Here is a 16153-nt window from a genome sequence, read left to right as displayed (position 1 = left end):
CTGCAGGAGACGCTCTTATCGGAGGCCACCCTTGGGAGATTGCGTGCTAGCTGGAAGGGCCAGACTTTCGATACCACCTCATCATCCTTTGCCTGTGGCATGGCAGTCTGGATCGCCCCCGGAGTGCCTGATGCGGTCGACCACACAAAAGTGGACCCCGACTGTAGATATGTAGTTATCGAGGGCTGCCTTGATGGTGCTCCACTGTCCCTGGGAGCATTATATGCGCCCAATTCTAACCAGGGTGGCTTCTTGTATACGATGTCTGCTGGGTTGCTTCGGGACCCCTCGGGAGAGAGTTTATGGGGGGTGACTTTAACTGTGTTCCTGACGCCCATGTGGACCGCTCCTTCCCCCCACTTCCGACCGCACCAAGTAGGCACACTTCTCATGAGTCTGAGGTGTGGAGGGGGCATATAATCTATGCAACATCTGGCGTATGGGGCATTCTACTGATCGTGTCTATTCCTTTTACTCCCCTGTCCATGCCCTTCATACTAGAATAGACCTTATACTAGCACCGCCAGCAGTGATCCAAAGGGTTCGCAGCTCTGGTTACCTTGCACGCACTGTGTCTGACCACTGTCCATTGAGGGTGGTTTTAGGTTGGGGCCGTCCGAACGCACGGATGTCTACATGGCGCTTACAGGTAGAGGTGCTGTCTGACCCTCCCTTTGGCGCAGAGCTCGCCACATGTTTAACAACGTGTTTCCCACATAATACTAACATGACAGCGCTCCGAGCTACCAAATGGGACGCACATAAAGTGGTGGTGCGAGGTCATTGCATGGCTGACTCAGTGGGAGTCCGGCAGACGTTGTTCCGGGAGCTGACTGAGTTGGAGTCAAGCATGCCATTTGTTGAGACTGCTGTGGCCAGAGGTGAGATGTCCCCTGAGGAGCTTCACCCTTTGCGGACCAGATACATGGAGGCTGACGCCCGCCTAGGCAGACATGATTACAGACACTACATGACACGACAATATGTGGAGGGTGACAGATCAGGCCGTCTGCTGGCTTGGCTAGTCCGCGATACCCCCGCCATTCATCCATTGGGGCTATCAGGTTGGAATCGGGTTTGATAGTGAACACCAAGGCAGCAATAAATGAAGCGTTCTATGCCTATTATCAGGGGCTGTACGCAACCTCCCCCATCGGGGAGGATGTCTGCCTTCCTGGACTCTCTCCCCCTGCGTTGCATACAACCGGAGGGGGCAGCTGCGCTGGATGGCCCCGTTGGTATGGAGGAGCTGCGTCTTGTATGCTCCCAAATGGCCTGAAACAAGGCTTCTGGCACGAATGGCCTGCCAATTGAATATTATGTGGCACAGGCAAGTCATCTCCTGCAGCCCATGCTGGATATGTTTAATGAGGCGCGCAATCATGGACAGCTACCTGGCTCTCTATGCAAGGCCTTGATAGCAGTGCTTCCGAAGGCTGGCCGTGATCCCCTAGATGTCAGGTCATACCGACCGCTCTCTTTGTTAAATACAGACTGTAAAGTATTGGGGAAGATTCTAGCCAACAGACTCCTCCCATTTATTCCGCAGCTGATCCATGAAGATCAGTCCGGATTTGTCCCCGGCAGGAACACCTTCCAGAACATCAGGCGACTGCTTCGAATATTGCATAATAACTATGGGACCTATCATCGGGGAGCAGCTGTATCATTGGATATTGAGAAGGTGTTTGATACTCTTATCTGGGATTTCCTCATTAAAACCCTGGGTATCATGGGATTTGTTAAGGGGTTCATAGCATGGATTAGTACCCAATACTCTAACCCTTCAGCTCAGGTTAAAACTGGGCAGATTATTTCACTGCCCTTCCCCACACACAGGGGCACTAGACAGGTTGCCCGCTCTCTCCACTTTTGTTTGCCATAGCCATAGAACCCCTAGCCGCTAACCTTCGTGAACACACACACCAATGGGGCATCCCGGAATTACATACATTCCATATTATATATCTTTATATGCAGATGATGCCCTGATCAACCTACAAGACCATATGGTCTCCATGCCCGGGGTCATGGAGGTACTTGATTCATTTGCTGTATTATCTGGACTCTGAGTCAACTGGTCTAAATCCTGCATATTCCCCTTAATACCTGTCCCCCTGGATCTTCAACCAGACCTACCGGTGTACCAATTGTCTTGGTGCCACACCACCTTTAAGTATCTGGGAATCCAGGTGTATCAAACCATAGAGGATATTAAGAAGGGCAACATACACAGAGTAATTTGTTCAATAAGATGCTCTCTTCCCTTCTGGGGTTCTCTCCCTTTGTCACCCATGGGCAGAGTGGCCATAGCCAAAATGCTCATCCTCCCTAGACTATTATATCATTTTGCGGCGCTGCCAGTAGTACTTCCCCGCTCACTTTTTCATTCCCTACAGAGCATTCTAACCGAACTACTCTGGGGGACGAACAGACGTCGTGTAGCGTTAACCACAAAACAAAACACACAGGACAATGGGGGTCTGGGTATGCCTACCCTTGAACTATATTATGCTGCTGCTCAATTGCAGTGGCCAACTAGCTGTCTGGGGGGGTCACTACTTAGCTGAGAGGGAGGTGCTGATGGATTCGCTTGGCTTGACTCTGCAATTGGCTTGGTTATTGGCTAGAGCATGCCCTGCACCTAAGAGTCATATCATATTAGACACTGCTAAAACATGCTGGCTACAATATGTTCTTGGTAAGGGCCCTCACGTACCATACTCACGGTTGATCCCACTGCTCCAATTGCCTAGATCCCACGACCTACTGGTGCTCCACAACATGGCCCCTTGGCAGGAGGCGGGGCTCGTGAACGTGGGCGACTTCTATTCGGAGGCTACACTACTGACGTTCAATGAACTGGTAGAAACCAAAGGGATACTTGCCGGAGCCTTTTTGACATACTGTTCGATACGTCACTTACTGCACCTCACTTGGGACTTGGGGGATGACAAACCGCGGACGTCACAAATCCTCACGGTGATTCCTTCTTTCAAGGGCACCAAAAAAGTAGTCACACAGATATACAACAGGCTACTGCCAGGGGCCTGTCTGAGATTGGAGCGTGCTCGAGACCGCTGGGATGCAGCACTCCCTACTCCCATGTTGCAAGCAACCTGGAACACTGCACTTGCCTCCGTTAGGCATGTCTCATGGAATTCCAGACTTCGCTATACCCAGTTTAATTATCTACACCACACTTATTTGTCTCCCTCCCGCATCAAATGCATGTTCCTCGCTTCAGACCCATCATGCCGCTGATGTGCGAAGCCACTAGCAGACTTTCACCACATGGTCTGGGACTGCCTGCCACTGGTGGAGGCGTGGGGACATATCACTACTACAATAGCGGAAATCACTGATCATGCCTTGACTCCTGCTTGCTGGGGCTACGTTGCCTTGCGAAGGGAGACAAACATATCCATAGATTTGTGGACTTGGCTTACATCACGTTTAAATGCCTTATATGAAGGCCTCATTGGAAGGCTCCACATGCCCCCGCACATACAATGTGGCTGCGGGACTTGCTTCAGCGGTCCCAGGCAGAAGCACAAACCCTACGACTACTACATTCAAGGGGTCTGTCAGATGGTGGTTATTAAATTTGGGACGCATTCATAGTACACATTGAAGCCAAAAATGACACACGCCCCCCTTGAATGTTCTGAGACTTCCTCATCTCCCTTTGAATAGTTACGAGGCCCCCCCCTGCACTCTGGTCAACCATGCCCCACTGGTGTGCCTACGCTGGTGTTCCCTGAGTGTGCCTCCCTGTGGCGTGCGCATCCCCCCCACATGGACAGATACCCGGTCTCACACAATGGCACAGTTTGCGCATGCTGTGGGCCGCTTTGTCCCCCACGGGTTCGGTTTCTCTGGAGTGTTTAGGCTCCTCTTGAGGGTCAAGTCCTTATGCTGTCTCACTATAACACATTAGACTTTGGTGATTGGGTTGTTGCCCCCCCCTGATTTACTTATCGTCTGCATCTCCTGTAGGACTATTAATTACGATACGTGGCACGGTTATATATTGTATCTGATATTGTTTTCCCTTTGTTGTTTTTCCGCCTTTTATCTATTGCTTTATGTGGTTATTTCTTGACTACACTACTCTCAATAAACAGATATATGAAAAGAAAATGAAAAATATATATATATATGTATGTGTTACCCACTGTAGTAGATAGTTATAGTTAGGACTATGTTTCCATTGAAAAAGCATTTTTTGACTTTCCTATTCCTTTAGCGTGGTTTGGCAAATTTTCACAACATTTTCTGAAAAAAAGTGTTCCAGTGAATCTTGTTGTACATGGGAAGTTTCGGGGTGATCCGTCAAGCGGGCCCGAGAAAAAGGCGGAGTAAAAAAACATGTGTTTCACATTATTATTCCTATAGGGATTTTAGACACAACTACAGCCTGAACTGCTGGATGGAATTACACCAAATTTGGCAGAAATGTAGCTCTTGGTCTAGAAAGAGTGTTTTTTTTTTTATTTGGTGTAAATTCATTTATTACTTTTTGAAATATTAAAAGAAAACTAAATATAGATATCTACAGGTACAAAGGGTTAGCAACTAATAGTGAGCTCGTGCAGGTACATGCAGTGCTCTAACTGGTTGCCAACACTTCAACCGGGAAGTGTTGGCAGTCATCTTGGGACTTGGCTTCAGCTAAGACCTACATACAAAGATTTAAAAAAGAAAAGGGGCATGGGTAGGGACACCCTGACTGCTTAGCTCTGGTGCTCGGGTCCCAGAGGGAAACCCCTAGGGAAAAAAGCATTTTCTTTTGCCACAAATTTGCAGTGGATCTGCAAATTTGTGGCAAAAATGTTTTTTTTTTTAAAACAAGCGAGGGCGTCTGCACTTGTTTTTAATAAGCCAATGGGTGGGCCAGGTACCAGATGCATTTTCAAATAAAGGAGGGGAACACACAAGGCCACCCTGCTAGCATAGTTTGAGGCCACCTTTTATTTATAATGAATGTGGGGGGGGCACACCCCATGTGGGGGGGGGCACACACCCCTGTCCCCGCAGCCCTGGGGACCACCACCTCCCCAGGGTTATAGTGCAAGGGAGAGCTATTTTGCTCCATTTCATTTGTGGGGGCTGTGCTGCACCACAGCAGCAAACAATGTTTTTATTTTCCCAATGAAGACAACATCGGAGCATTATCACAGATCTTGGTTTCTAGTTCCTATTCTTACTTATTGTAGACAAAGTATAAACTTCTGCCTCAGCTATAATGTCTTCCGAAAAAACAGTTGCCTCTGGACAGAAACCCCCTGGAGTTGCTGCATGGTAATGAATTTTGCCTCTTTACCTTGTTAACTGTCCCTGCTCTGCGAGCCAGCAATATTGTTAATATTGGATGGAAAAGCCTCACCCACATCATCATGGCATGCTTCAGCATAGGCTTATCCACCACACCATGGTGGGTAATACCACCAAGGCGAGCTTAACCTCGAGCTAAGGGATGTCAAGATAAGGGATGCTGGATAAGTGTTGAATCCAGGATATTGCTGAAACTACCTTTGTGTAAACATAAATGGAATACCTTTATTTAGAAGAACCACAGGGTAGGTTTCAATATAGTATCAGATGTACATCTTGTTGTGTGCATCAACACAAAAGTAAGTCTAATCTTAAACTTGCTGGTTTGTTAATTATCCACCTTCAGACAAAAAAGGGTGAAAGTACATAATTATTCATCCAACGTTACATAAATCACATAAACATTTAGGTAGTCATTACAACCCTGGTGGTCGGTGTTAAAGCGACGGTAAGACCGCCAACAGGCCGGCGGTAAAAAAAATGGAATCACGACCGTGGCGGAAACCGCCAACATAGACAGCCACTTTAACACTCCGACTGCCACGGCGGTACAAACAAACAGCGCGGCGGTCACCGCCAACAGACAGGCGGAAGACAATGTACCGCCCACAGTATCACAACTTACCAATCCGCCACCTTTTCCGGGGTGGATTCACCGCGAACAAAAACACGGCAGAAACAGGACTTTGAAGGGAAAACGCACACCTCTACACACCCCATGAGGAACCAGGACGCCATGGAACCAGAGCTTCACATTTTCCCAGCTTTCATCTTCTTGCTCCTCTACCAGGAGCACGAACGCCGGCAGCGAAGACCACGGTGAGTACTGCACCTACGACACAGGGGAGGGGAGGGAAAAAACAGGGACACACACACACAACACCCCCACCGCCACCCTCACTCCCACGACAACACACACACTAATACATATTGATACATCACAGTTACACCCCCAAACCCCTGTAAGAATGCAAAGACAAAAGGAAATGAGTGTAACCATTGTAATCTATTAAAATCCAGTACGCAAAAAAAATATACACTATTAACAAATATATACACCAAGAATAGAAGTCCAGGTATTGCTCCATTTAAGTCCGTGGAACACTGGGTCCACACTGCATGGGCGAGGCCCACATAAGGTACCCGACCATGATGGAGAGAACACTGCAGGGGCATCAGATAGAAATAAAACAGGCACCTCAGGGGGAAGGGAAAGGGGGGGCACCTCAGCCGGATGAGTGCACGACGCCAAATCCACGAGGGGGCCACATGCCCACTGTTCAATCCTGGGGAGTGCAAAGCCACAGTCTCTCAAGTCTCTGCAGTAGGTGGTTTTCCCACTGCTATATCCTGGGGAGTGCAAAGGAACAGTCTCTCAAGCCTCTACAGTCGGTGGGTTGCCCACTGTTCAATCCTGGGGAGTGCAAAGCCACAGTCTCTCAGGTCTCTACAGTGGGTGGGTTGCCCACTGTTCAATCCTGGGGAGTGCAAAGCCACAGTCTCTCAAGTCTCTACAGTGGGTGGGTTGCCCACTGTTCAATCCTGGGGAGTGCAAAGCCACAGTCTCTCAAGTCTCTACAGTGGGTAAGTTGCCCACTGTTCAGTCCTGGGGAGTGAAAAGCACAGTCTCTCAAGTGGATAACAGTCTCCACTGGTTCTGGAGGGGTCTTTGTGCCCAGAGTGCTTCATCCTGCCAAGGACAGAGGTAGTGGATATAAATCTCCACTGGTTCTGGAGGGGGATTATGCCCAGAGTGCTTCATCCTGCCAAGGACTGAGGTAGTGGATGTATCTCTCCACTGGTTCTGGAGGGGGCTTTGTGCCCAGAGTGCTTCATCCTGCCAAGGACAGAGGTAGTGGATGTAAATCTCCACTGGTTCTGGAGGGGGCATTGTGCCCAGAGTGCTTCATCCTGCCAAGGACAGAGGTAGTGGATGTAAATCTCCACTGGTTCTAGAGGGGGTTTTGTGCCCAGAGTGCTTCATCCTGCTCGTGGCGGACTCAGTAGGGTCAGTGCTCTTGGCGCTCATGGGCCAGTGGTGCTTGTGGTGGCGGAGTCCTTGGCAGCGGTGCTTGTGGCGGTGGTGTCCATTGCAGCGGTGCTAGTGGTGGTGGTGTCCATTGCAGCGGTGCTTGTGGCGGTGGTGTCCATTGCAGCGGTGCATGTGGCGCCGGTGTCCATTGCAGTGACTCAGCTGCTGGCGGTCCTGTCTGGGCCAGCGGGGCTGCTGCTGGCGGTCCTGTCTGGGCCTGCGGGGCTGCTGCTGGCGGTCCTGCCTGGGCCTGCGGGGCTGGTGCTGGCGGTCGCATCCTGGCCAGCAGAGCTCGTGCTGGCGGTCCTGTCTCGGCCAGCGGGACTAGTGCTGGCGGTCCTGTCTGGGCCAGCGGAGCTGCTGCTGGTGGTCCTGTCTGGGCCTGCGGGGCTGGTGCTGGCGGTCGCATCCTGGCCAGCGGGGCTGCTGCTGGCGGTCACCTCCTGGGCAGCGGGGCTGATGGCGGTCGCCTCCTGGGCAGCAGGGCTGATGGCGGTCGCCTCCTGGGCAGCGGGGCTGGTGCTGGCGGTCGGCTCCTGGGCAGCGGGGCTGATGGCGGTCGTCTCCTGGGCAGCGGGGCTGGTGCTGGCGGTCGCCTCCTGGGCAGCGGGGCTGCTGGCGGTCGCCTCCTGGGCAGCAGGGCTGATGGCGGTCGCCTCCTGGGCAGCGGGCTGATGGCGGTCTTCTCCGCCGTGCCGATCTTCCCACACTTGCCGAGTTTCTTGTGCCTCTTCCCCACCTTCGAAGGTGTCGCAGCTGACTCCACACCCCCACCTGTACCCCTGGGAGCGGCATTGGTGGCTGGTGTCTTCGCCCTCTCCCACCGGGCACTGGCCAACTTTTGATGCTTGACAGGTGGGGGACTGTCCATGCTGTGGTTCCTTGCAACACTGGCTGCCCTGCTGCCTGGTGCACTCCAGAATCCGGTGACTACTGGCACCACTTATCCCGCCGATGTCGTGGCTGAGGTGCTAGGTTGGGACCTGGAGAGTCGGGCCCTAGGGGACTGACGGGGTGGGGGAGGTGAGGGAAAGAGGTCAACGGTGGACAGGAAAGGTTTCTTGGAAACACTGGGACGGGTAGCTGGAGGGGGTTTGGGAGTGGAGGAAGAGGTTGTGGTTGTAGGAGGTGTACGTTTGGTGACTTTGGGTGAAGGTGCATGTGCTGGAGGCTGTCGTGAGGTGGATACCTGTTGGGTGGGTGTGTGCCTGCGTTTGTGTACCTTGGGAGGTGGCGTCACAGACACACCAGGAGAGGACACAGGGGATGTGTGAATTGTAGTGGGGGTGGTGACTGCACGTGAGCGGGTGTGGTGGTGATGGAAGTAGTGGCTGTAGATGTAGTGCATGCAGGTGTGAGTGGAGACGAGACTGGGAGAGAGAAGGGAGACGAGGAGGAGGGGGACACAGTGAAGGCAGTGGATGTTACTATGTCTGCATGTGTGTGATGTTTGCGTGAGTGCCTGTGGGATGTGTGGTGCTTATGTTTGCCTGAGCTTCCTTTGTCTGTTGGGGTGTGTGCATGCTGGTCTGATGGTGTGCTTGGGGTAGGATGAGGTACAGGGGTGTGGGTCTGGGTAGAGGAAGTTGGAGGGGGGAGGCTAGAGACAGGGACAATGGCTGCCATCAGTGCTGAGGCCAGAGTCTGAAAAGCTCACTGAAGGGCTGCCTGACCAGAATGAATGCCCTCCAGGAATGAATTTGTCTGTTGCAACTTCCTCTCTACACCCAGGATGGCATTCAAAATGGTAGACTGCCCAACAGTGAGGGACCTGAGGAGGTCAATGGCCTCCTCACTGAGGGCAGCAGGGGTGACTGGGGCAGGGCCTGAGGTGCCTGGGGCGAAGGTGATGCCCACCCTCCTGGGTGAGCGGGCAATGGGCAAAGGCTGAGGGGCTGCTAGGAGGGCGGGGCTGGCGGCTGTACCTGTAGATGGGGGGGCACAGATGGGCCCGCCACCACAAGGGAGCTCCCATCAGAGGACGAGTCTGTGTCACTGGTGTCAGCTCCTGTCCCTGCCGTGGAGCTCCCCTCGCCCTCCGTCCCACTGGTGAAATCCGACTCTGTAGTGTCGCCCTCCAGGGCCATGTGGGATGCAGCTCCCTCCTGCTCCGGTGCCACTGCTCCTCCGCCTGATGATGCTAATGCACACAAGAACAGGGAGACCACAAAAAGGGGGGGGTGACAGAAGAAATACATGTTGAGCGCATGCATTACCGCTACTGTTGGCGGACACCACAGACACAGAAGCCCCCTGCACTACGCTGCGCACTTGAGGTCCACTATTCAATCCCTGGGACATGGCCTACAAGGCTATGGGCGACATCTGCACACATGGATGTCACAGGAGCCTGACTAGGTGTAGTTGGCACTGTACCCAGGTGTGGTGGGGTGCCACAGGGCCTGCCTGAAAAAGGAGACCTAACTAGCACACTCACCCTGGCCTTGGGGAACCCACAGCCCACCTCCCCCACCCAGACACCTCCACTGCACGCTGAATCAGCAGAATGAGAGTGTACTCACCCCCTTGTTGCTGCTGTGATGCCCTCAAGCTCCCATCCAACTCCTGGTACGCCACCGCCAGGATCTTGAACATCAGGGGGGTCATGGTGCGACGGGCACCCCTCCCACGTTGGGAGGCCATCCCCAGCTGGGCCTCCGTCGTCTTCTTGCTCCAGCGGTGAATGTCCTCCCATCTCTTACGGCAGTGGGTGCTCTGTCTGTGATAAACCCCCAGGGTCCGGTCATCCTTGGCGATGGCACGCCAAACATCCTTCTTCTGTTGGGCGCTGACCTACAGGAATTGTACAGGGGAAAAAGAGAAGTTATTTCCAACTGCACTGTCACAGTCATTGGCCCGCATCCCTACCCTTGCCATGTGGCACATGCACTTACCATTGTTTCATGCACGCCTCATTCTCCCCCCCTATCTTTCATCCACTTCACTCCAAACAGGCATAGCCCATACAGCACGCTCCCAGTGTACTTACCTGTTTGTCTGGAGGACCGTAGAGTAGCGTGTACTGGGGAGGACCCCATCCACGAGTTTCTCCATCTTCTCCGATGTGAAGGCAGGGGCCCTTCCCCTAGACGCACAAGCCATTCTCTCTTCCAGACTGAGGTCACAGCAGCACTTGCATTGTAGGTCCTCTCCTGTCGAAGATCAGGTATCGAGTGATTGAACAGATAGAAAATGGCGGTCACGTCATTGGCTCCTGGGACCCATAGGGTCCAATGTTAACCAATGCCGAATTGTGCCGCTGTCTTCGACCGCCTACTGCGACGGTGTACAACGCCAGCGCAGTTACCTCATATACCATTGTCCCACTTTACAGGTCAGGCAGCCGTCATTTCAGGGGCCCGCATGGCTCTATTTTTAACTGCGTCACACATAACTAGGCCTTGCCTCAACACACATACATGGTTATTTCGAATTATGAATCGTGTTCTGTGTAAGCTGTGTGTACGTAACTCTGAGTTGGTTGACTCTGTGCTCGCTGTTGTCCTTCATAGGCACCGTCCGCTGGGACATGTGAGGAGATGGCGGCATCCTCCGGTGTACAGACCGCTGGTGGACCTGTCAACAATGGAGGAAAGACATGTAATCATCACATACAGACTAGATCGTGCCACAATCCTGGAACTGTGTGCCCAGTTGGAGCCAGACCTGATGTCAGCTATCCGCCATCCCACAGGAATCCCCCCTCAAGTGCAGGTGCTGTCAGTACTCCATTTCCTTGCAAGTGGGTCATTTCAAACAACAGTGGCCATAGCATCAGGGATGTCCCAGCCTATGTTTTCCAGCGTGTTGTCCAGAGTGTTGCCTGCCTTGCTGAAACACATGCGGAGCTACATCGTTTTCCCTCAGGTGGAGGATTTGCCTACAGTGAAAGGTGACTTCTATGCCCTGGGACATATCCCCAACATCATAGGTGCCATTGATGGGACACATGTCGCCTTGGTCCCCCCGCAGGAGTGAACAGGTGTACAGAAACCGGAAGAGTTATCATTCGATGAATGTGCAGATGGTGTGTTTGGCAGACCAGTACATCTCCCATGTGAATGCAAAATTCCCTGGCTCAGTGCATGACGCTTACATCCTGCGGAATAGCAGCATCCTTTATGTTATGGGGCAACTCCAGAGGCACCATGTGTGGCTATTAGGTGAGCACCTGGATCCAAATCAGTGGGAATAGTTGTCTGGGTATATCCCTACAGGTTAGTATGTGTCTAACAGTTGTCCCTCGCCTTTTTCAGGTGACTCTGGTTATCCCAACCTGTCATGGCTACTGACCCCAGTGAGGAATCCCAGGAGAAGGGCAGAGGAACACTACAATGAGGCCCATGGGCGAACTAGGAGGATTATAGAGCGGACCTTCGGCCTCCTGAAGGCCAGGTTCAGGTGCCTCCATATGACAGGTGGTTCCCTATTCTACTCACCAAAGAAGGTGTGCCAGATCATTGTGGCCTGCTGTATGCTTCACAACTTAGCTTTGCGATGACAGGTGCCTTTTCTGCAGGAGGATGGTCCAGATGGAGGTGTTGTGGCAGCTGTGGAGCCTGTGGACAGTGAAGACGAGGAAGCAGAAGAAGAGGACATCGACAACAGGAACTCGGTTATCCTGCAATACTTCCAGTGAGACACAGGTAAGAAGACAAACCTGCTTACTACATGTAATGTAACACTACTACCTCTCTACTGTCTGTCCTTTTCACCCAGTGTATGGTCACTGAGTTTTCACTTTCCCTTACGATTTCACAGATGTGGGTCCCACTGTGTGACATCTGCTTTGTTTCCTCGTGGACTAGAGCTGTGTGACATAAGTATGTTGACATTACAATTGTAAGAGCATTTTGTCACTGTAATTGCTAATACACTATTTCGAAATCACGGACAGACTCCAGATTATTTTGTGCCTTAAGGGTGTTTATTTAAGTGCTCAATATTGGAGGGTGCTGTAAAATGGTGAGGGGTGATGGTGGAGGAATGTCCATGGCAGAGTCCAGTCTATCAGTCTCACAGGTGCATTGTCCAAAGGGGCATAGGAAGTTGAGCTGGGGCAGTTTGAGGATGGACAGGGTGGCAAGGTGGGACAAAAGGATGACATTCAGGGTGGTCTCATTTCTTGGCGGGGGTCTTGGCATCGTTCTCTGTCTTTGTCCTGGATCTCAGGGACCATTTGCGGGGTGGTTCTCCATCTGCAGGGGGTGGGGTGCTGGTGTGGTGGTCCTGTGGTGGTACCTCCTGTCCACTAGCGCCGGCGGAGGTGGTGAGCAGTTCACCGTCCAGGCTAGTTTCAGGGGCCCCTTGTTGTGCCACAGTGTCCCTCCTGGTGTTGAGGACTTCCTTCAGCACCCCGACGATGGTGCCCAGGAAGAGTTGATGGATCTGAGTTCCTCCCTAAAGCCCAAATACTGTTCCTCCTGCAGCCGATGGGTCTCCTGAAACTTGGCCAGTACCGTTGCCATCGTCTCCTGGAAATGATGGTACGCTCCCATGATGTTGGAGAGGGCCTCGTGGAGAGTGGGTTCCCTGGACCTGTCCTCCCCCTGTCGCACAGCAGCCCTCCCAGTTCCCCTGGGCCTCTGTCCCCTGAACGGTGTGCCCACTGCCACTGCCCCCAGGTCCCTGTTGTTGTTGGGGTGGTGGGTTAGCCTGGGTTCCCTGTAGTGGTGGACACACTGCTGATTGACGTGTCCTGGGGACAGAGGTATGGGCCCGCTGGGTGGGTGCTGTGCTGGTGTTTCCAGAGGGGGAGGCTCTGTGGTGGCCTGTGCCAGTGTGAGGGGAACCGACTGTCCCGAGGTCCCTGATGGGCCGGGCTGGTCGTCCAGATCCATTTGGACAGAGCTGATGTCATCACTGTGGGTCTCTTCTGTTGGTGGTGTGGACATGTGTGGACCCTCCTGTGTGGTGACGTTGGGTAGGGGTGCTGCAGGGGTGTAAAAGCATGATTATTGCATCTGTGTGTACCATGGTGTGCAATGGGTGGGTGCCTGTGTGCCCCAGTGCTTGCATTCCTGTGTGGGACCTTGTGTGATGATGGTTCAGGGGGGTGTATAGGTATGTGCAGTGGCCATGCATTGGTGATGGGTGTCCATGCTTTGGTGTTGCATGCAGGGCTTGGTGTTGGGATGTGTGGTTTGTGATAGTGGGACATGTGTGAGGAGTTGGAGTGATGGGGGTGAGGGCCAGGGTGGGGGTATGTGATGGCATGCAGGTAGGGTGGGGGTTGTAATAGTTAAGGTTTGACTTACCAGAGTCCATTCCTCCAGCTACTCCTACGAGGCCCTCAGGATGCAGAATCACCAAGACTTGCTCCTCCCATGTTGTTAGTTGTGGTGGAGGAGGTGGGGGTCCGCCGCCAGTCCTCTGTACCGCAAGGTGGTGTCTGGATACCACGGAACGCACCTTCCCCCGTAGGTCGTTCCACCTCTTCCTGATGTCATCCCTATTTCTTGGGTGCTGTCCCACTGCGTTGACCCTGTCCACTATTCTGCGCCATAGCTCCATCTTCCTAGCTATGGAGGTGTGCTGCACCTGTGATCCGAATAGCTGTGGCTCTTCCCGGATTATTTCCTCCACCATGACCCTGAGCTCCTCCTCAGAGAACCTGGGGTGTCTTTGCCGTGACATGGGGTGGTGTGGGTGATGTGTGGGGTGGTGTGTGTTATGATATGTGGGGTGATATTTAGTGGTGTGTTGTGTGGGGTGTGTGGATGTTATGTGGGTGATGGTGTTGTTTTCCTGTGGATGCCTGATTATAGATTGTGGTGTCTCTCTCTGACCTTCTATCGCAATTGTGGTCGTAAGGGTTTGTGGGTGATGTGGGTGTGTGTTTTATATTGTATTGGGTGTGTGGGAGTGGTGTGTGTATGTGTATCAGGTGTGTGTATTTTGAATTGTCCATTGTGGTTTTGTTTTGTAAATGTGTGTGTATTTTGAGCGTGGCGGTGTGTACCGCCAATGGAATACCGCGGTTGAAAGACCGCCGCGTGGATTCGTGGGTCGTGATAGTGTGGGCGTATTTCTGTTGGCGTGACGGTGGAGGTTTTGTTATCACCAGTTTATAACTGACCTTTGGTGTGGTGGACTTGTGTGGGTGTCTGAATTTTAGAGGATTCCGAGCTGTGGGTCATAATAGCTGTGTCGGATTTCCGCGGCTGCGGCGGTGTGTTGGTGGTCTTCTGCACAGCGGTAAGCGGCTTTTACCGCCAATGTTGTAATGACCCCCTTAGTGGGTTACACTACTACACTATTTTCACCCGACCCGTAAAAAGTAACAGCAATCAATATGTGTTTCAAATAGGGAGTCACTGAAACCCACAACAAACGTGAGTAGGACATGGACACACTATTATGGTGTTCTGACTTACCCCAACTTAGGGAGTGATGACACAGCAGTCTCTCTGGTGGTGGACACCTTCTGTAGCCACATACTTACAGGATTCAAAGTAGCATATATGTAATTCACTGCATGATTATCTTTGACACAAGTTAAAAGAAGGGATGTTAACCATGATTGATCAGCAAAGAGGAAAGAGTTAAGTATGGTCAATTAGGTCCCTTACTAGGACGCTTAGTGGATCTATTGGGTTTAAACACTTGAATCAAGTTGAGTTCTGTTTGTCCTCGATGATTACACATGCTGGGATGCATGTCCATAATTCATGGTGTTATAGGACTCTTACCATGGGGGTAAAACTGGTGAGTTTAGGGCGGCAGCACCGTTGTGTGTGAGTCACTGAGTCAGTTTCACACCAAATGGAAGCTGTTGGCCTGACTGTGTAGGCTGGCTAGCAGTACCTCACCCAAACCTCAGAAGTAACGATGATTTCTGGCAGCCTAGAGACATAACACTGAGACTCCTCAGGGAGGTTGTGGTCGACGGATCATACCCTTTTCTGTCATGTACACAATGTTTCACACACATGAAGGCAAACAGAGAGATGCAAGAAAAGTTCAATACATTTAATTGAACTGACTGCATCCTAGCCTGTAAAAAATTATCTGTGATTATTAGGAGCATGAAACATAACACAGCGATGATTATGGATAATAGTGTGAAAAATATAAACAGTCCCAGCATTCTGGAATAAGCATGAATCTAGTGATTCCTACCTACGCACTAATCTCTAAACCTGAGACCAAATTGGTGTGTAGCCCTTCTACTCATCCCAGTCTAAAGGAGGAGGCCCAACCCCATACTTGAAGTGTGGCAGGAGTCTGTATGTTTTTCTGATGGTGATCCTCAAAACCAGGTTTGGTGTAGCTGTCGACAGGATTGCGGACAGCATGCAATGGCTCTGGCTAGAATCCCCTCTGACCTCCTTCAGCCTGTGTGGTGTTTTTATACCAAAACATGTATTCTGAGAACAGGCCTGACATGATAATATGTCTAGGTTTAGAAGGTTGGCTACAATTCTTGGGCTGACAAAACTAGGTAAACTATCATATACAGCCTTGACCAGAGGCACTGGATGAAAAGTTGTGTAAAGGAACGGACAACAATGCTTTCGCAGAAAGGCAGTTTATTAGAGAATAAAACATCCCTGCTAAAAGCAAGTCATGCTGTAATTTAATCAAATGAATAAATAAATAAAATATGTAAATGGATGAAAGGGCACAGGCCACAGGCCAGAAGCTAAATGAAATGGGCCCAAGCCAGGAGCTAAGATGAACACATGACAATGGTGGCATTCACAGAGTTGTTCTGAGCACCACAATTTCTGTTTGCTAGTGTTCAGTGATGAGAAATTCCACATGCCCATGAAAAATAGGGAC

This window comes from Pleurodeles waltl, chromosome 11 (genome assembly GCF_031143425.1).
Source record: "Pleurodeles waltl isolate 20211129_DDA chromosome 11, aPleWal1.hap1.20221129, whole genome shotgun sequence".
In the NCBI taxonomy this organism is placed as follows: Eukaryota; Metazoa; Chordata; class Amphibia; order Caudata; family Salamandridae; genus Pleurodeles; species Pleurodeles waltl.
Note: the sequence above shows the minus strand (reverse complement) of the source record.